The sequence below is a fragment of the Pristiophorus japonicus genome, chromosome 19, assembly GCF_044704955.1.
Source record: "Pristiophorus japonicus isolate sPriJap1 chromosome 19, sPriJap1.hap1, whole genome shotgun sequence".
NCBI classification, from domain to species: Eukaryota; Metazoa; Chordata; class Chondrichthyes; family Pristiophoridae; genus Pristiophorus; species Pristiophorus japonicus.
The window spans coordinates 34,510,501-34,532,302 of NC_091995.1; the positions used below are offsets into that span (position 1 = coordinate 34,510,501).

The following is a 21,802-nucleotide window of genomic DNA, read 5'->3' on the forward strand; positions in this document are numbered from 1 at the left end:
ATATCCCTTGATTCCCTTAGTGTCCAAAAATCTATCGATCTCAAGAATTATTCAAGAATTACAAAGATTCATCACCCTCTGAGTGAATAAATTTCTCCTCATCTTAGTTTTAAATGGCCAACCCCTTATCCTGAGACTAGACTCTCCAGTCAGGAGAAACAGCCTCTCAACATCAACTCTGTGTAAGAATATTATACGTTTCAACGAGATCACATCTCATTCTTCTAAACTCAAGAGAATATAGGCCCAATCTGCTCAATCTCTCCTCATAGGACAGCCCTCTCATCCCAGGGATTAATTTAGTAAATCTGGAATTAAAAAGTTAATATCAGTAATGGTGACCATGAAACTACTGGTCTTTAAAAACCCATCTGGTTCACTAATGTCCTTTAGGGAAAGAAATCTGCCGTCCTTACCCGGTCTGGCCTATACGTGACTCCAGACCCACAGCAATGTGGTTGACTCTTAACTGCCCCTCTGAAATGGCCTGGCAAGCCACTCACCACCACCTTCTCAAGGGCAATTAGGGATGGGCAATAAACGTTGGCCTTGCCAGCGATGCCCATATCCCATGAATGAATGAAAAAAACACATAATTCGGGATTACGAAACCAAATGACTTTATTGCAGAGTGCAGCAATGTGCTATTCCACTGATGTTTTGAGTATTACTGCTGCCATGTATAATATTGATAAAATATTGAATCTTTCAGGTTAGGAAATTAATACATTTATAATCAGTCTTAACACGCTGAAGCAACGCCTTGATTTTAAATTCTCATTCTTGTTTTCAAATCCCTCCATGGCCTCGCCCCTCCCTATCTCTGTAATCTCCTCCAGCCCCACATCCGCCGAGATATCTGCGCTCCTCTAAATCTGGCCTCTTGACCATCCCTGATTATAATCACTCAAACATCGGTGGCCGTGTCTTCTGCTGCCTGGGCCCCAAGCTCTGGAACTCCCTCCCTAAACCTCTCCGCCTCTCGATGGGGAGTGGGCAGGGAAGTGGAGTTAAGGCAGGATCAGATAGCCATGATCTTATTTAATGGTGGAGCAGGCTCGAGGGGCCAAATGACCTACTCCTGTTACTATTTCTTATGTTCTTATGTTCTCTACCTCTCTTTCCTCCTTCAAGACTCTCCCTAAAACCTACCTCTTTGACCAAGCTTTTGGTCACATGCCCTAATTCCTCCTTAAGTGGCACAGTGTCAAATTTTCTGCCTTATAACAATCCTGTGAAGCGCCTTGAGACGTTTTACTATGTTAAAGGCGCTAGGTAAATATAAGTTGTTGTTGTTGCAGAAAATACCAGATCAGAGACATACGGTTAAGTTCATCCATCTGATGAGCCAACATTACCGGGATCTCCAACCAATTTATTTCATCTTGAATTTTCCAATCGCATCCTCACATCGGAGAGCCCCCACCTGCCTGAAATCGTGCGCCTCCAGTTCAAGATTGTTGGTTCATTCAAATGAATCCGATAAAGTATCCGTGAGAGAGGGGCGAAGATATTCTTCAGGTATAAAGGTACTTGGGCCAAAGGAGATCAGCCTGGCATTGGAGTTCACTGTGTGGAGGATGAATACTGATAACGGATAAGATTATGAGGGGGCTTGACAAGGTGGATGCAGAGAGGATGTTTCCACTGATGGGGGAGACTAGAACTAGAGGGCATAATCTTAGAATAAGGGGCCGCCCATTTAAATCTGAGATGAGGAGGAATTTCTTCTCTCAGAGGGTTGTAAATCTGTGGAATTCGCTGCCTCAGAGAGCTGTAGAAGCTGGGACATTGAATAAATTTAAGACAGAGATAGACAGCTTCTTAACCGATAAAGGATTAAGGGGTTATGTGGATCGGGCAGGGCAGTGGAGCTGAGTTCATGATCGGATCAGCCATGATTTTATTGAATGGCAGAGCAGGCTTGAGCGGCCGTATGGCCTACTCCTGCTCCTATTTCTTATGTTCTTATTAACTTGGGTTCTCACTGTTTCCCTATGATCCCACTACCACTGAAGCTAGACAGAAACAACAGGAACTCCAACCTAACAGGCCGGGCGGGAATCCCACGGGATTTACAGTCCACCCGAAATTAATCTCCACTGACTTCAGTCTGGTCCCGTGCAGCCTGAGGCCGGCTTTCCCAATGTTAAATGTCGCGCATGCGAATGGGCAGCGCAGCCCCTTAAAGGGGCCACGGACCCGGAAAAAAAATTAGGGGGACATTTGTACCTGCACGATTTTACCCTCCATTGTGACATTCCAGCTGATCCCGCCAGTTTCCCGCCAGGCGACTCAGGTTAAAATTGCCCCCAGTCACACACACGCTACAATTCATGCTAATAATGATTGTATTCCAATCATTACCGGACTCCCATTAAGGGAGGTAGGTTAAAATTTCCCTCAGTCACACACACTACAATTCATTCCAACAATGATTGTATTCTAATCACTACCGGACCCATAAGGACAGAAGGAAGACATATTTTACTGCACAGTTTGCTACAGTGATATGAAGCATACAAATCAGGCATTATTTCACAAATGTGCCAACATAAGTTACGACAAAGCAGAGACACGCCAGGAGAGAGGCCAAAGTGATCCTGATGACGTTTACAGTCCTGGTAGAATTGGCTGTCCCAGCCCTTGTGCAGGGTCCCCAGACTCCATCCGCTTGATCCCCGGTTAATGGAAAATAAATAAAAGCAAGTTAGACTTCTCATTGTGTCACACTGTGTATACAAAGAAAGAATTTATACAACGCTTTTCACAACCACCAGACATCCCAAAGCGCTTTACAGCCAATGAAGTACTTTTTGGAGTTTGTTCACTGTTGCATTGTAGGAAACACATCAGCCAATTTGCACACAACCAACAGCAATGTGATAATGACCAGATAATCTGTTTTTTTTTAATGTTGATTGAGAAATAAATATTGGCCAGAACACCAGGGATAACTCCCCTACTCTTCTTTGAAATAGTGCCATCGGATCTTTTACGTCCACCTGAGGGAGCAGACAGGGCCTCAGTTGAACATCTCATCCGAAAGACAGCACCTCTGACAGTGCAGCACTCCCTCAGCACTGCACTGGGGTGTCAGCCTAGATTTTTGTGCTCAAGTCTCTGGAGTTGAAAGGGCACTAAGGTTAAACTGAGGAATGGTTAAAATGACCCAATTGACTTTGGTTTCGACAATGGGTGCGACTGGTTTGGAAAGCCAGATTTACACACCGCGGAAAACTGAAAATCTACACATGTGATTTACTGATTGTAGAAGAAAAAACCCAATCCTTGTCCTAGGTTAAAGGAAGGGTTAAGTTCGCTTTTGCTGACTCTGTACAATTCACGAAGCTGGAGAGAATTACCGAACCTTATCAACCTCAAAGAACAGAAAATTCTATATACATGACTATCTGGTGTTTACATGAGTATCCAGATAGCTGGTTATCAACAGAAGGACAGGGAGAAACTATGCAAGAAAGAGATAAAATGTGCCTACCGGGATGACCTTTATAATGTATGAATAATGCTCATGTATAATAGATGACCTTTGTACTCACGGAATATATGAATAATGTTTATGTGTGAAGTTTTAGATAAAGTTCTTGCTTTGATGGCATTTACAAAGAATGAATAATGTACTTGAGTGGTAAGTTACAGATAAAATTCCTGTTTCAATAGTATAAGAATAGAGCACATTTGCCTGTTAACTTCAGAGTTCTGCCTTGGTAAGGACTAAGCGGGCTCTCCAAGATATCTTGTTAGTTTTAGTAATAAACTTCTCTCGAAGCAAATTCTGAAAGTCTCCGCCTGAGTTAATTTAAGCTAAGTTTCCTCGACAGTTTTTGGCGTGGTCGGCAGGATCTCTTTTAACGAGATCCAAAAAAGAACTAAAATTTAACTTTTAAAGAAAAGAGGAATTAAAAAGAGGACCTTCCTAGCTGAAAGGAGGAAGGTACCTAGGCAGTCCAAAAGACAAAGGACAGGCCGCCGAAATCCCCAGGAGGGGGTGAGGCATTTAAGGTAGCTTCCGTAAAGAAGCTAAAGTAACAAAAAGGCAAAAGGAGACCCCGAGCTGAGCGGAAAAGAGAACACCGGTGAGCGCTTTGTAAGTTATTATTGCATATTTTGTAGGAGTGTTCTAACTCTCATTTCAGAAAAAACCGCGAGACGTTGCACCCGGAAGAATGGGAAACGGCTCTAGTCGAGCAGGGCGCTTACGCCCAGTTCCTAGAGAAGGAAAGAAGGACGATCCCTCAACTGAAAGAATGAAGTTAAATCCTCAAACCGAGAAGAAAATCCGTAAGGTAGTAAAGCAACGAGAGAAGGTAGGAGATCCCATTGTGCCGCCCGGCTCGCCGGCGGACACTGTAATTAACGAAACCGGAGACGACAGATACGCGGTAACGTTTAGCAGCGATTTGTACGGTTGGTCTGATGGGGACTGGCCGTATGGAGGAAGTTTTAAGTTATCCTTAATAGAGGAATGGAGAAAAATAACCAGAGAAGGAGGGGGAGACCCTACTTGGGACAAGGATTACATGGAAAATTGTTTTAATAAATGGATTGAGGTTGCTAAGAGACATCAGCCTCCGAAAAATAAAAATTCGGAGAATAAATCAGGAGGAAAAGAAAAGGGGGAAAATGAAAAACCTCCCTCTTATAGCCCTCCAAACCTCCCTATCCCCTCAGCACCCACCGTGGGACTTTATCCTCGTATAGAACCCCCAAAGCGAAATAGCTGGCAGGAAATTATAGAAATGGTTATTGCCCATAGAGATCAAGCCCGGAGAGAACTAGCTGTCCTCCCGGCCCCACCACCTAATGGAGGAGCCGATGGAGGAAACCCGGAGTTATTAGGAGCAGGGGCTGAAGCAGCAGAGGGAGGGGAAGTCAATCAGAGATCTGGGATGAGTTCTCGACTAAGGTCGCAAACAACCCCAGCCCAGGCAGGAGCCGACTCTACCCTCCTCCTCCAAAATCCCAGGGTAATGATAGGAACCACAGCGGTTTTAAAACTCTGGTCCCCGGGAGAGGCCAGAGATATGATCTCGGCCGCCCCAAATCCGGTGAAGAAACCGGTAGCATTCCACAACTGGCTTGAGCAAACATGCACAATTTACAATCCACTCCCAGGAAATGTTAAATTATTATTGCAAGCAGCCTATGGATCTTCCTGGCAGGGAGTAAAGGATATGTTCCCCATCCCAGCAGGGGAAAACGGAGACTGGAGAGTTAATGATGACTTGGTGGATGCCGGCAATGAGTCATTAAACCATTGGCTGAAACACCGAGGCAAGAACACAATTATGCAAGGGGCTAAAAAGCATGGGGATATAGGGGAAGTCACCCGCTGCTTACAGAAGGCGGAAGAATCAATGATAGACTTCGCCGGCAGATGGAAAAATAGTTGGGACGAACATGCCGGAATACCCATGGATCAATATGAACCATTGGCAGTACAAACCTTGTTAAATTGTATGTTGCCACAACACGCGAGAACCTATAAAATAAAGGTTCTAGACTGGCAAGGAAAAGGTTGGAAAAAGACCATTACAGTACTAGCCAATATGGATAGAGAGGGACTATTTACCTATAGAGACAATAAGGCCAAAACGACAGGTCAATACGATCAGCAAAAAGGAAGAGGGTACACACAGAATAATAAAGGAGGGTTTGGGGGACAAGGACGAGGAAGGGGAAGGGGACAGTGGCCCCCACGAGATCGATCCCAAGATGAGTGTAGGAATTGTGGAAGAAAAGGACATTGGGCTCGGGATTGCAGATGCCCACCGAAGCAGCCTGGAAGGTTACAAGGGAACTTCCCCGAACCTCCACCTTCATTGATCCCTCAGTTCTCGTTCTCTAACCCCAACCCACACCAATCAGCATAGGGATGCCCCGGAGGCATAGTGGTACAGGTGGCAGCCCTCCGCTTATCAGCCGACATAGAAGAAAACCCTCTAGCAGTAGTAAAAGTAGGGAACACCTATGTGGAGTTCCTGGTGGATACCGGTGCTACTATGTCTTCTGTACCATCCTCTGTGGGATTACCTGTAAGCAACACAACCGTCTTAAGCTTGGGCGTGGCCGGTATCCCCATGAAAGAATTTTTATCTGAACCGACCAGATTGATTATTGAAGGACAACCAGTTAATGGCGAGGCTTTGATAGTCTCTAAAACAGCGCCTCTCCCTTTATTAGGAAGACAGACTTTATGTAAATTGGGAGCCACAATTTATTGCACACAGGAGGGAATGTTCATGGAGCTCCCACCTAATAAAATCCATCAGTTCCTCAAGGGGATTGAGGGAGAAAAGGGGGAAGAGAGCTACGAAAAGGCTACCCTCTATTATTGGCAGTTGATTGGCAACTTCTATTCCCCTTTGATACAGGAAATTGTACAAAACTTAAAAACTAAATTCGACTCTAATACCGAAGAATTGATTATATAATTTTAACAAGCTTTGAGGCAGTTCAGCTTCACTGCACAGCCTGGTACACTCGACAGAAAGCTGAAACTTACCAGTGCTTAATACAGCCCTCTCTCAACAAAGAAGAGATAATAAAAGCTACACCCCGCATTTATTTCGGACCAGAAGGATTAGGGGTAGCCATGGATTTGACACCTTACAGCAGGAGCGGTTTAGAGAAGAAAACTCAACACCCCATCTGACATTAGCTGTAAAACCGCCGGCGAAACCCAGAGATATGGGTCCAATGATCGTAGAAATCGATAAGGAAAAACAGCAACCAGGTTATCAACCTTGGGCAGTAATAGGATTACAGAATGTTCAGATAGAATTTATCACCCGCACTAGGGGGATTCTCTGGTGGACGGGTAAAGGTCATGCCTCCATTTTTAAAAAACAGCAGCCCCCTGAGCAACCGAGCCCTAAGCTGCCAATGGCATTGAATCAAGTATCTTCGGAACTTTGGGAAAAACATAAGGATCATGTTGGGAAAGTACACTCTGCAGTACCCCATCGGGTACAATTGATAAAGAATGCCGTGTTACCAAGCATTAAGCAGTACAGACTGCCTCCAGAGGCAGAAGATGGGATAGAGCCAGTCATTTCTGCATTGTTGGATCAAGGAGTTCTAGAAAAGACACAGAGCCCATGTAACACTCCGATACTGCCCATACCAAAGGTTAATAGGCCGAATGAGTGGAGATTTGTGCAAGATCTGAGAGCTATTAACAAGATAGTGGTCCCTATCACCCCTGTGGTACCGGACACCAACATTATACTATCTGCTATCCCACCAACAGCAACTGTCTTTACGGTGGTAGATCTGTGTTCAGCCTTTTTCTCCATCCCATTAAGTCAAGAGAGTCAGTATCTGTTTGCCTTCACCTACAAGAAACAGCAGTACAACTGGACCAGGTTGCCCCAAGGGTATACAGAAAGCCCCGCAGTATATGCCGCTGCAGTAAAGAGAGACCTCGAAGACTGTACCTTATCAGACCAGTCCATACTGCTGCAGTATGCGGACGATTTGCTTGTGGCTTCCAGCCACGGATATAGTTGTAAGCAGGACTCCCTGAAACTATTACAACACCTATGTGAAAGAGGGCACCGAGCATCGTTACAAAAATTGCAGTTTTGTCAGACTCAAGTCCAGTACCTGGGTTTTAACATATCTCATGGGCAAAGGCAGTTAGGACCAGAAAGAATTCAGACAATACAAAAAGCCACCATACCTAAGACAAAGAAGGATATCTTGTCATTTTTGGGGATGGTTGGGTACTGTAGACAATGGATCCCTGATTATCGGGAATGGGATGCAGTCCTAAGATCAGCTGCTCTGAATGATGCCCCACCCAAGGTGGAGTGGACCCCAGAGAGAGAGGAGGCATTTAAACAGTTAAAGAAAGTGATCACTAATGCCCCGGCATTGGGACTTCCAAATTATGGAAAACCTTTTCAACTGTATGTAAATGAAAAGGAAGGATTCGCAACAGCCGTACTAACCCAAGAACACGGTGGGGGAAATAGACCAGTGGCTTATTATTCGGTTTTGCTGCCTCCAGTGGCATGTCTGCGTGCCATAGCAGCCACCGCGGTCATGGTAGAGAAGTCGGTACCTATTGTTTTGGACTATCCATGTACTGTCATGACAGCTCACGCTGTGTTATTACTGTTGAATTCCGCTGCCACACAACATTTTACAGCATCTAGAAGAACCGGTTATGAGGTATTACTGCTGTCACACCCTAATTATACCTTTCGGCGCGCACCAGTAGTAAACCCAGCCACTTTCCTTCCTACTACAAGTAGAAGATCCAGACCAGCATGATTGTCTATTAACAGTGGAAATAGCCACCTTGCCAAGACCAGATTTGCTCACAGAGCCTATGGACAATCCTGATCTCATTCTCTACACAGATGGATCATCGAACAGGCCGTCAGATGATTTGCTTTTGGCAGGCTATGCAATTGTCAACCCCCATGAAACTGTTGAAGCATTTGCCCTGCCTCCCGGAACCTCGGCTCAGGCGGCTGAATTGTTTGCCCTCACCAGAGCTTGTATAATAGCAAAAGATCAAACTGCCAATATCTATACTGATTTCAGATATGCATTCGGTGTGGTCCATGATTTTGGACAACTATGGAAAAACAGAGGCTTTATCACCTCTGGAGGAAAGCATATTAAGCACTCTCAATTGGTGCTTAATTTATTAGACGCCATTCAGTTGCCAAGTAGGGTGACCGTTATCAAATGCGCAGCTCACACAACCGGTGAGGATGGAGTATCAGGAGGAAATAGGAGGGCTGATGAAGCAGCCAAACAGGCCGCTTTGGCACAGGCAGACTGCCTTCAAGCAGTCTCAGTTTCCCCTCCACAGGTACTTGACATCCAACAACTTAAAACAGCCCAACAACAAGTTACCATGCAGGAAGGAAGGACTTGGGAAAACCAGGGTGGTTTTCTGAAAAACGACATCTGGTGTCACCCTGATGGGCGAATTGTTTGCCCTCGATCTCTATTTCTGCCCCTGTCTTGCCTAGCACACGGTCGGGCTCACATGGGCAAGGGAGGGATGATACATGCTATTAATGCACAGTGGTATGCACCAGGAATAACGGTGATAATTGAAAAAGTTGCTAGAACATGCCAAATTTGTCAACAAAATAACAGAGGTAAAACACCTGCTGAATATGATCATCTACCCCAACCAAGTATGCCCTTTGAAAATTTACAAATTGATTTTGTCCACATGCCTCCAGTATCAGGTCTCAAGTATCTATTAGTCATAGTAGATATGTTCACAAGGTGGGTAGAAGCGTACGCCACTAGGAGAGGCGATGCCCGAGCAGTAGTAAAAATTCTATTTAAAGAAATAATACCAAGATATGGGATACCTATGGGAATCAACAGTGACAGGGGAACCCACTTCACAGGAAAAATAGTGAAAAATCTTGCAGAAGCATTAGGATTCCAGTGGAAGTTACATATACCATATCAGCCACAGTCCTCGGGAATGGTAGAAAGAATAAATGGGATAATAAAATCTACCCTCACCAAGGTATGTCAGGAGACAGGACTAAAGTGGCCAGATGCCTTACCTTTGGTGCTGTATGCGATAAGAAACCAAAGAAACCGAAACACTGGTCTGACACCACATGAAGCCTTGTTGGGAAGACCAATGCCTACTGGCGTAAAACCACCACTGGTGGCTGAAAAAATAGCATTAATTTGGAGTGATGAAAAATCACTAAAGTATGCTCAAGCCATGTGTGAAATAGCAAGGAGTCTGCATGAACAAATAAAGCAGACACAGGTGTCCCCGTCGGAAGGAAATATGCACCTTTCAGGCCAGGAGATCGAGTGTTAGTAAAAACTTTAAATAAAGAATCCTTTTCTCCTAGGTGGAAAGGACCATATCAGATCATCCTCACAACACGAACCGCTCTGAAGTTGGAAAAGCACCCGAACTGGGTGCATGCGACCCGTTGTAAATATTATTTCCCCGACGAATCACAGCCGAAAGAAAAAAGTTGAACCAGGACGAGCTACGGTCGCCCGACTAAGAAAACAGCCATCTTCTCGCTGAAAGAACTGTACCTGCCCGTATATCCAGGGCCGAATGTCCGAACTCATTTGTGCGCCAACTTGGGCCTTCATTGCTCTGGTCACTGTTACTATCGTGCTCGCATGTGGTTATTGTAACAAATTAGTTCAAGAGTGTTATAGAAGAAAACAGAAAAGAGAAGATGAGGTGGGGTTGTTGGAAGAACTATAAATGGACACTGGGCGTTCTAATCCTTTTAGCAGTAAGGAGAGTCAGACAGGAGGAAGAATTACTTGAAGAAGGGAAGGTATGGAAGGGAGATGTGAAGTGGGAGAAAATTGATAAGACGACGCAGCAAGGCAACTTTACATGCCCAGAACGAGAAAACTGCAAGATAGGGAATTTCACAGTGAGGTGTAAAGCTTGCAGAGTAGGAATAGATCAGCGATCAGGAGAGGTGAAAGTGACCAGTGAGGAAGGATTTAATATATCCCTGAACTGCGAGGTGGACATGACTTGCCTGACCAGCACAGACCAAGGTGAGAGTCAGGAAACCAATGGCACATTATGTGGACCCAAGGAGAATTATCACTTTGAAATAGGAAGATGGGAATGGGTAAAGTGTATGAATCTCACAAAAATAATAAACGGAATAACTTATATTAAACACAACCAAAATAAGCATTCCCCAACAGATCCGGGACACTTGAAACGGATGCTGACCACCTGGTAAGGTCCCCAGGAGTATTACATTTAACAGTTCAAATTAAATATCCTCCAAAAGAAAAAGGCGGCTGCAACACCACTAATGTTGAAGTGTCCTTTAGAAAAGAGAAACCTCCGAGAAAGAAAGATGTGTTAGGGACTGTGCTAGGTGGGGTAGGAGCCGGGATAGGAGCATTAAACACTATGGATATCGAGGCCCTACAAAATAAGATCCAGGTCGTCGGAGGACTGGTAGGAGAAGGCATAAGAATAAGGAACGCCTGGGATGAAGGGTTACAACAACTACAAGTATCAGGTTACGTAACGGACAAAATGACCTGGAAACAGAATGAAAGGACAGAAAAGGAGATAGAGAACCTGATGAAGGAGCAGCAGGGAATAAATAAGTACACCCAGTGCATGTTTAAAGTACTGATCAGGCAGCTATTGAGAGCCGAGCTGGAGAGGAAAATATTGTCCTTCCATACTGACACGTGGGAAAGGTTGTTGGGAATCAATCAGAAGGATAAGCTTCTTAATTTAACTATTAAGCCCCAAGAAAGATATACCAGTTATGATTCAAACGGATGTAATATAACTATGGAAATAGTAAATAGGACGAAGCAAGAAATTTGGTGTCAGTTTCAAGTAATGCCCCAGTTGTTTGGACAGAATTTCTGGTACCCGGAGTTTAAAGGAGATTGGGTCGATGAAAAGAATTTGACTCATCACCATAGGGGATGTGATAGATGGCCATTCGGGATGGTGTGTCCCTATCAGACTGCCATTTACGAACCATGTACATTGAAACACCCCACAGGAGTATGTAAGTGGGAACTGAGGCCGACAAATGACACTGAGATTGCAGAAATTGGTCCGAATGAAGTCTGTATGACGGGAAATAAATCGGTCTATCTGGATGGAATTCTATATAGGCCCCCCCATTAATACTTGTGTAAGAGGAGTATACACCTTGTATGACCCTGAAGAAAAAAGAACCTATACCTTTGGGCAATGGCAAAATGTAGAAAAATACCTGTCTGTGCACAGGATTGACCCCCAGATAATTAATCTGACCAGACTGCACAATTTGATACGTAATGACAAGCAAATTGAGGAAGCTCTGTCTAAACAAGGCAGAGACATCCACCAGTTTAGAATTGAAATGGCTTACAGGAAGGGACAACTAGTAAGAATTGTTGATGAGGTCACCGCCTTAACGGTACACCACTGGTGGGATGTGTTTTACGGATGGTCCCCAAGGGCCTCAGCCGTATTGAAACTAGCTATACACCCCATAGTAATCATGGGTGCAGTTATGCTTGCGCTATTGATAATCATTTGTGCAATATGGTTAAAAGTGAAAAAATTGATGGGTCAAGTAATGAGCCTAGTATCCCGTGTAGAAAGAAAGGGTGTGTTCATAAAAGAAAGTTAAATCACATAGAAGAAAATATAGATGATTACGATGAGGAGAAATGCCTGGAAATGCGACCCTACCCGGATGGATATGAGCCCCCTTTTTCCAACATATGAGACCATGTTGATCTGAAAAGGATCAACAAGGAGGGAGTTGTCGAAGAAAAAACCCAATCCTTGTCCTAGGTTAAAGGAAGGGTTAAGTTCGCTTTTGCTGACTCTGTACAATTCACGAAGCTGGAGAGAATTACCGAACCTTATCAACCTCAAAGAACAGAAAATTCTATATACATGACTATCTGGTGTTTACATGAGTATCCAGATCGCTGGTTATCAACAGAAGGACAGGGAGAAACTATGCAAGAAAGAGATAAAATGTGCCTACCGGGATGACCTTTGTAATGTATGAATAATGCTCATGTATAATAGATGACCTTTGTACTCACGGAATATATGAATAATATTTATGTGTGAAGTTTTAGATAAAGTTCTTGCTTTGATGGCATTTACAAAGAATGTATGAATAATGTACTTGAGTGGTAAGTTACAGATAAAATTCCTGTTTCAATAGTATAAGAATAGAGCACATTTGCCTGTTAACTTCAGAGTTCTGCCTTGGTAAGGACTAAGCGGGCTCTCCAAGATATCTTGTTAGTTTTAGTAATAAACTTCTCTCGAAGCAAATTCTGAAAGTCTCCGCCTGAGTTAATTTAAGCTAAGTTTCCTCGACACTGATATTATAAATTCTGCTGATCTGCGTTGAATTGATTTTAGATTTTCTGTTTCAGCGTTCGTAGCGCGGCCAAGAGAGCATACCGTGAAAATCTGCGCCCAACCATTGATTTCCTGACTATGCGGGGGAACTTTAGCTTCTGCTGCTTGTGCACAACGGGCAATATCAGATCAGACGTTCACTGCACACCTCGCCCGATGTTTCTCTCCGTTGAAGTCAGCGGAAAGTAATATTGGGCGGGATGTAAAGCAAGCGCTCCGCCTGATCAGTTAGACAGTGGTAAAGTCACAGACTTATGCGGAATTTCCTAATAAAAAAGGAAAAAAAGAAAAAATTGCATTTATATAGTGCCTTTCACAACCAACCAAGTACTTTTGAAATGTAGTCACTGTTGTAATGTAGGAAACGTGGCAGCCAATTTGCGCACAGGAAGCTCCCAGAAACAGCAATGTGATAATGACCAGATAATCTGTTTTTTAGTGATGTTGATTGAGGGATAAATATTGGCCCCAGGACACCAGGGATAACTCCCCCTGCTCTTCTTCTAAATAGTGCCATGGGATCTCTTACATCCACCTGAGAGAGCAGGCGGGGCCTCGGTTTAACGTCTCAGCCGAAAGACGGCACCCACGACAGTGCAGCACTCCCTCAGCACTGCACTGAGAGTGTCAGCCTGGATTATGTGCTCAAGCCCCTGGAGTGGCACTTGAACCCACAACCTTCCGACTCAGAGGGGAGGGTTGCGACTCCAAGGCACTCGAGGGCCACTGGAACAGAAAGTCGAGCCCCTGGCACAGGCTCTGGTAGAGACTGAACCGGTCTACTGACCTTTCCTGCACTGTGATGATGCGGGGAAGCTCGCTGAGAATGTGAGGCTCCTTCCAGAGACGGCGAGGCCCATTTCAGAACTGTCTGGCTGTTCCAGAAAGCGGGAGCTTCCTTTGAATATACAAGGCAATGAGGTCTTTACCTCCCAAATGTTAAGAATCATCTGCAAGTAACGTAAGCAAGGAAAATCTAGTGGGTTTGGTAAAGGGCTGCCTGACACACATTGCCAGACCTTCCTGCCTGCGTTCCATCCAGGCATTACCCCCAATGAGACTTGCACAACCTTAACGGACTAGAAATTGGGCTTGAACATTAGTGTTGGACGAGCAGCATCCCATTATATTCCCTTCCCGGTATTCAGTTCCACTCGGGTGGGATGGGGGTGGGGGGGGGAAGTTTAACCTAACCCGCCAGACGGGAAGCCCACGGGATCAGGTGGAATGCCAATTTTACACCCCGCTCATTATTACTCTTTGTTAATTTGCATGGAGAGTAGAATCAGGCCAGGTCTAAAACCTACATAAGAAATAGGAGCAGGAGTCGGCCATTTGGCCCCTCGAGCCTGCTCCGCCATTCAATAAGATCATGGCTGGTCTGATCATAGGCTCAGTTCCACTTCCCCGCCCGCTCCCCATAACCCTCGACTCCCTAATCGCTCAAAAATCTGTCACCACCACCAATCCCGTCACTTTCCCAATGGGCGGGTCAGGTTATGATTGACCCCACTTGTCGCACTGACTATTGGGCGGGGCGAGTAACGGGCAGCCGATTCACTACCGCCCGCTTGGCGTCGCACATGACGCATTTCTACCACACCCAGTGCATCCTCGTGGCTGCAACAGCACAGCTGGCAACTTTTTAAAGCCTTTTGAACCAGTGTCAGGAATCAGAAGGTTGTGGGTTCAAGTCCCTGAACCAGAGACTTGAGCACAAAATTCTAGGCTGACACTCCCAGTGCAGTGCTGAGGGAGCGCTGCACCGTTGGAGGTGCCCTCTTTCGGATGAGACGTTAAACCGAAGCCCTGTCTGCTCTCTCGGGTGGTGTAAAAGATCCGTGGCGCTATTTCGGAGGAGAGCGGGGGTGTTCTCTCCGGTGTCTTGGCCAATATTTATCCCTCAATCATAGAATGGTTACAGCACAGAATGAAGCCATTCGGCCCATCGAACCCGTGCCGACTCTCAGCTTGTCCCACTCTCCCGCCCTTTCCCCGTAGCCTTGCAATTATTTTTCCTTCAACTACTTATCCAATTCCCTTTTGACTGCCACGATTGAATCTGCTTCCTTCCAGATCCTAAACACTCGCTGCGTGAAAGAGTTTTCCCTCAAGTCGCCTTTAGTTCATCTGCCAATTGCCTTAAATCCTCTGGTTCTCGACCCTTCTGCCAACGGGAACAGCTTCTCTCTATCTACTCCACTGGCTGGTAAAGGGTGCTATATAAATGCAAGTCTTTCATTCGCTGTGTATTGTCCTAAGAGTAATATTAACCATTTCCTAAATTAGAATGTTCTTTCAATGTGGAGGAATGGGTGAAATAAACAGTACCTGCTCCCGGCAGCACTGTCAGATTGATTTGACCCGTGCCGGACCCTGAGTCCCCTCTGACCTTTACTCGGTAGGTCCCGGTGTCGTTTAGCCAAAGATCCCGAAGGAGCAGAGAAGCGTTTTCAGGGAAAAAGGCAATGCGATGTCTGTAGGACTTCCAGGTATAAGTGTGCTTGCTAGAATTGCTGGCAGCATTCTGGGAACCCCATACCAGGAATGGAGTCCGGGAGGTTTGGACCTCCAGGAGATCTTGATGTAATGCTGGTACCGAGCCCCATAGCAGACTGGCAGAAGGACGGAGCGGTTTTCAATCCCAGTCACTTGGTTCAGCTGGATGGTCAGTTCAGCCGAAGTCTCACCACCTGTCCACAACTGAAAGAAAACTGCTTTTTGAGATCCACAAATGCCACATCATCTTTTTTTGAATGCTAAAGGAGTCAAGGGTTATGGGGATTGGACAGGGAAGTGGAGTTGAGGCCGAGATCAGATCTTATTGAATGGCGAAGCAAACTCGAGGGGCCAAATGGCCTACTCCTGCTCCTATTTCTTAAGTTCTTATGTTCAGTACAGCACAACAGCAACGATTAATGGGCGAAGAATCAAATAAGGCAGGGAGCGAAATAAAGTTGGCAAATGATCCTACTTTCTGCAGGATGCACCACAGCAACTCACCAAGGCTTCTTCGGCAGCACCTCCCAAACCCGCGACCTCTACCACCTCGAAGGACAAGGGCAGCGGGTGCATGGGAACACACCATCCTGACTTGGAAATATATCGGCCGTTCCTTCATCGTCGCTGGGTCAAAATCCTGGAACTCCCCCCTAACAGCGCTGTGGGAGCACCTTCACCACACGGACTGCAGCGGTTCAAGAAGGTGGCTCACCACTGCCTTCTCAAGGGCAATTAGGGATGGGCAATAAATGCCGGCCTTGCCAGCGACACCCACGTCCCAAGAATGGATAATACAAAATAAAAATGATGGAGAAATGCAGAAAGTGAACTGGCTCACTTATATTAACCATAGACTTACTGTATAGCAGTGCTTTAGCCTTCAATAGGGAATTAGATACATACTTGATGGAGAAACACTTTGGGATATGGGAAAGAGCGGGTGGGAGTGGAACTGACTGGATTCATCTTTAAAAAAGCCGGCACAGACACGATGGGTCGAATGACCTCTTTCTGTGCTGCACTATCCTATGATTTTAATTTTAGTACAACGAGAGAGTGAAACAGACTCCATTAAAGTAATTAATATCACTCATATTGCGCCTAAGGGCTTGTACAATACAGGATCATTGAAACGCACACCGTTACTGTTAAACCGAACTTAGGCGACACGAATATGGAGTTGTGCAGGGAAGGTAGCGCCCCATAACGTCACATGCATTCACAATGCAGTAAGTTCACTGGTTTAACAGATATTCAGTACATCGATCCAATCCTTAAACTCACCCACTGCCCTGTAATCAAGAAAAAGGGGCAGAACATAGCCCGAGAGAGCATTCCTGTCCTTCACACCACCTTTCTCTGCGTCACACTGCGTTGGGTGTGTGTGGCTGTATAGTTAGCGGGCTGCAGGTATCAGTTAAGAGACCAGAGGCAGCCAAATGGGCGGTGGATCAGTGAGACACAGAGAGGAGGCGGAACCCACACACCACTGTCTTGTTAATGGTATAGGAAGGGGACGATTTGAATAAGCAGGTTTTAAAAAAAAATAATCGAATAGCCGGCAGTCGATGGAAGTAGATGCTTTGGAAGAATTTGAGATAGATCTCCAACCCAGCGGGCTCCTGCTCGCTCGACCTGCAATGACAGAAATTATCTTAAGCCTGTGTTCCAGGACAGCCAATGTCAGGCTGGGGGGCAGACAGAGTTAGCTCAGCCCCATCTCACACTTCAAATGCACATTAAGAGTTAACAGTCAATTTAAATGACATTTTATGAGTTTGCAATGTTGGGGGATTGTTGAGGGTACATAAGAGCACCTTCAATGGAACCTGTAATATTAAGACACACGTCTCACCGAAAGAATGGAACATATTCACTGTGTCTTGGAATCAGAAGTATTGCTAAATATTTCATTGTTATTCTAATCTCCCCTGTCTATTGCCAAAACTGCTGATTCCAGAGAGACTTGAGCACATAAAATCCAGGCTGACACTCCCAGTGCAGTGCTGAGGGAGTGCTGCACTGTCGGAGGTGTCGTCTTTCGGATGAGACGTTAAACCGAAGTCTCAAGGCCCCGGAGGGGTAAGTTACTCCTCATAAAAGAAAATAATTTTACCACCTGTTGCTAAAGCAAAGAATGCTGATCAAATGCTGTCCATCTTCACTGATAATTTCTGATTAATTACATACAATATAAGAACATAACAATATAAGTAACAGGAGCTGGAGTAGGCCATTTGGACCTAGGAGCCAAAAAGATCATGGCTGATCTTCCACCTCAACTCTACCTTCCCGCATTATCCTCATATTCCTTAATTCCTTTAGTTCCCAAAAATGTATCAACCTCTGTCTGAAAATACTCAATGACTGAGCCTCCACAGCCCTCTGGGGTAGAGAATTCCAAGGATTCACCACCCTCTGAATGAAGAAATTTCTGCTCATCTCAATCCTAAATGGGCGACCCCTTATTCTGAGACTGTGACCCCTGGTTCTAGACTCCCCAGCCAGGGGAAACATTCTCCCTGCATCTACCCTGTCAAGCACCTTAAAAATTTTATATGTTTCAATGAGATCGCCTCACATTCTTCTAAACTCTAGAGAATATAGGCCTAGTCTACTCAATCTCTCCTCATAGGACAATCCCCCCATCCCAGGAACCAGTCTGGTGAACCTGCGTTGCACTCCCTCAAAGGCAAGTATGTCTTTCCTTAGGTAAGGAGGCTAAACTGTACACAATACTGCAGGTGTGGCCTCACCCAATGCCCTGTATAATTGTAGTAAGATTTATTTACTCTGATACTCTAATCCCTTGTAACGTAAGCTAACATACCATTTGCTTTCCTAATTGCTTGCTGTATCTGCATGTTATCTTTCTGTGATTCATGTACAAGGACACCCAGGTCCCTCTGAATGCAAACATTCCCCAGTCTCTCACCATTCAACAAATATTCTGCGTTTCTGTTTTTTTCTACACTTCCCCAATGTATAACACAGGAACAGGCCATTCAGCCCAACTGGTCTATGCTGCTGGTCTCCACATGAGCCTCCTTTGAATCGACTTCACCGAAACCGATCTACATAACCTTCTATTCCTTTAAAATTAGCTAATTAAAATTAGTGTCAGCCGTGGCCCAATGGGTAGCACTCTCACCCCTGACTCAGAATGGTTGTGGGTTCATGTCCCACTCGTGAGAAAATAATCTAGGTTGACATTCTCAGTGCTGAGGTGCAGTCTTTCAAATGAGACACTATAAACTGAGGCCTTGTCTGCTCTCTCAGGTGGATGTAAAAGATCCCATGACACTATTTTGAAGAAGAACAAGGGAGTTATCCCCGGTGTCCTGGGGCCAATACGTATCCCTCAATTTACATACCAAAAAAAGATTATCTGGTCATTATCACATTGCTGTTTGTGGGAGTTTGCAGTGCGCAAATTGTCTTGTAAGAAATTACGTTTCCTACATTACAACAGTGACTACACTTCAAAAGTACTTCATTGGCTGTAAAGCGCTTTGGGACGTCCGGTGGTCGTGAAAAGCGCTATATAAATGCAAGTCTTTTTTTTTGACTCATTCCATGCCAGATATTCCTTTCTCCCCTCACCCCAGTTGAAGTTTAACATCCAGAACTGTAAAGAATCAAATCTATCCCCATGTCATTACATTGCTATTGGGAGATTGGGGAAGATTTTTTTTCTTTCTTGCAAGGATTCCTCAGGGTGGAATGGTAAGCTCTTCACTGAAGAGGAAATATCCCCACGAAGACAGAGAGAGAGTGAAAGGTCTAGTTGTTTTCATTGGAGGAACGAAGATTGTGAGGGGACATAATTTAGGTTTTAAAATATTGAGCGGAATCACTGATTTAGACGTAAGCAGTTTAATTAAGAAAGAAAGACTTGCATTTATATAGTGCCTTTCATGACCATCGTTCGCTCCAAAACACTTTTTTCAGCCAATGAAGTACTTTCGGAGTGCAGTCACTGTTATAATGTGGGAAACACGGCAGCCAATCTGTTCAAAGCAAGCTCCCACAAACAGCAATGTGATAATGACCAGATAATCTATTTTTTAGTGATGTTGATTGAGGGATAAATATTGGCCCCAGGACAATGGGGATAACTCCCCTGCTCTTCTTCGAAATAGTGCCATGGGATCTTTTACGTCCACCTGAGAGGGCAGACGGGGGCCTCAGTTTAACGTCTCATCCAAAAGACAGGACCCATGACAGTGCAGCGCTCCCTCGGCATTGCGCTGGACTGTCAGCCTAGATTTTTGCACTCGGAAGTCCCTGAGCCCACAACCTTCTGACCCAGAGGTGAGGGTGCTACCCACTGAGCCACTGACAGACACATCTGGGAGAACATTCCGACACTGGACTCCCAAAGCAAGAGTTCTACTCGGAACTCCTACACGGCAGGCGATCCCCAGGGGGGCAGAGGAAACATTTAAAGGACACCCATCAAAGCCTCCCTGATAAAGTGCAACATCCCCACCGACACCTGGGAGTCCCTGGCCAAAGACTGCCCTAAGTGGAGGAAGAGCATCCGGGAGGGCGCTGAGCACCTCGAGTCTCGTCGCCGAGAGCACGCAGAAAACAAGCGCAGGCAGCGGAAGGAGTGTGCGGCAAACCAGACTCCCCACCCACCCTTTCCTTCAACCACTGTCTGTCCCACCTGCGACAGAGACTGTAATTCCCGTATTGGACTGTTCAGTCACCTGAGAACTCACTTTTAGAGTGGAAGCAAGTCTTCCTCGATTTCGAGGAACTGCCTATGATGATGATGGCAGACACATCTAACATGCAAGCATTATAAATAAAGCCAAAATCAGTGCTCACAGTAGCCAGTAGATGGTGCAGCCTAGTGTATACAAATGGCTGGTTACGAATGACTAAATGAGGCACAAAAAAAATGGAGGAAAATATTGTGGCCAAAGTTAGCGGGGGGAAAAAAACCTCTGGAAAGTTCCTCCCCACCAAATACAAGTCAGTCAAGCAAACCTCAGGAAACCAGAATCATGCATCACTAGACATGCTTCACCAACTCCACACTGCATCATGGAATCACCCGAAGTAGGCCAGTTGTCACATCCTGCCTGTACCTGCTCTTTGAGAGAGCTGTCCAAACAGTCTCACTACCCCCCGCTCTTTTCCCATAGTTTCCTTTTCAAGCCCTCATTCATACCTTTGTTACCTCCAGACTTGACGATTCCAACACACTCCTGGCTGGCATCCCACATCTTAGCCTATGTAAACTAGAGGTGATGCAAAACTTGGCTGTCCGTGTCCTAACTTGCACCGAGTCCCACTCACCCATCATCGCTGACCTACATTGGCTCCCGGTTAAGCAACGCCTCGATTTCAATATTCTCGCCCTTATTTTCAAATCCCTTCATGGCCTTGCCCCTCCCTATCTCCTCCAGTCCCGCAACTCCCCGAGATGTCTGCGCTCCTCTAATTCTGCCCTCTTGAGCATCCCTGATTATAATCACTCAACCATCAATGGCCGTGCCTTCACCTGCCTGGGCCCTAAGCTCTGAAATTCCCTCCCTAAACCTCTCCGCCTCTCTACCTCTCTTTCCTCCTTTAAGACACTCCTTAAAACCTACCTCTTTGACCAAGCTTTAGGTCACCTGCCCTCATTTCTCCTTATGTGGCTTGGTATAAATTTTTTAAATCTCATAATAGAAACATAGAAACATAGAAAATAGGTACAGGGATAGGCCATTCGGCCCTTCGAGCCTGCACCACCATTCAATAAGATCATGGCTGATCATTCCCTCAGTATCCCTTTCCTGCTTTTTCTCCATACCCCTGGATCCCTTTAGGCGTAAGGGCCATATCTAACTCCCTCTTGAATATATCCAATGAACTAGCATCAACAACTCTCTGCAGTAGGGAATTCCATAGGTTAACAACTCTCTGAGTGAAGAAGTTTCTCTTCATCGCAGTCCTAAATGGCCTACCCCTTATCCTAAGACTGTGACCCTGGTTCTGGACTTCCCCATCATCGGGAACATTCTTCCCGCAACTAACCTGTCCAGTCCAGTCAGAATCTTATAAGTTTCTATGAGATCCCCTCTCATCCTTCTAAACTCCAGTGTATAAAGGCCCAGTTGATCTAGTCTCTCCTCATATGTCAGTCCCGCCATCCCCGGAAATCAGTCTGGTGAATCTTCGCTGCACTCCCTCAATAGCAAGAACGTCCTTCCTCAGATTAGGAGACCAAAACTGAACACAATATTCCAGGTGAGGCCTCACCAAGGCCCTGTACAACTGCAGTAAGACCTCCCTGCTCCTATACTCAAATCCCCTAACTATGAAGGCCAACATATCATTTGCCTTCTTCACCGCCTGCTGTACCTGCATGCCAACTTTCAATGACTG

The 21,802-nt window shown here is 45.4% G+C and overlaps 1 long non-coding RNA gene across 1 annotated transcript; it reads right to left on the bottom strand.

Moving 5' to 3' along the window:
* Positions 1-603: 603 nt before the first annotated feature.
* On the bottom strand, positions 604-16,801 carry LOC139229824 (uncharacterized). The gene is made up of 3 exons (XR_011587816.1): positions 16,703-16,801; positions 15,248-15,619; positions 604-2,673 (listed from the first exon to the last, which is right to left on the bottom strand). It is a non-coding gene; the product is annotated as an uncharacterized lncRNA (long non-coding RNA).
* Positions 16,802-21,802: the final 5,001 nt, after the last annotated feature.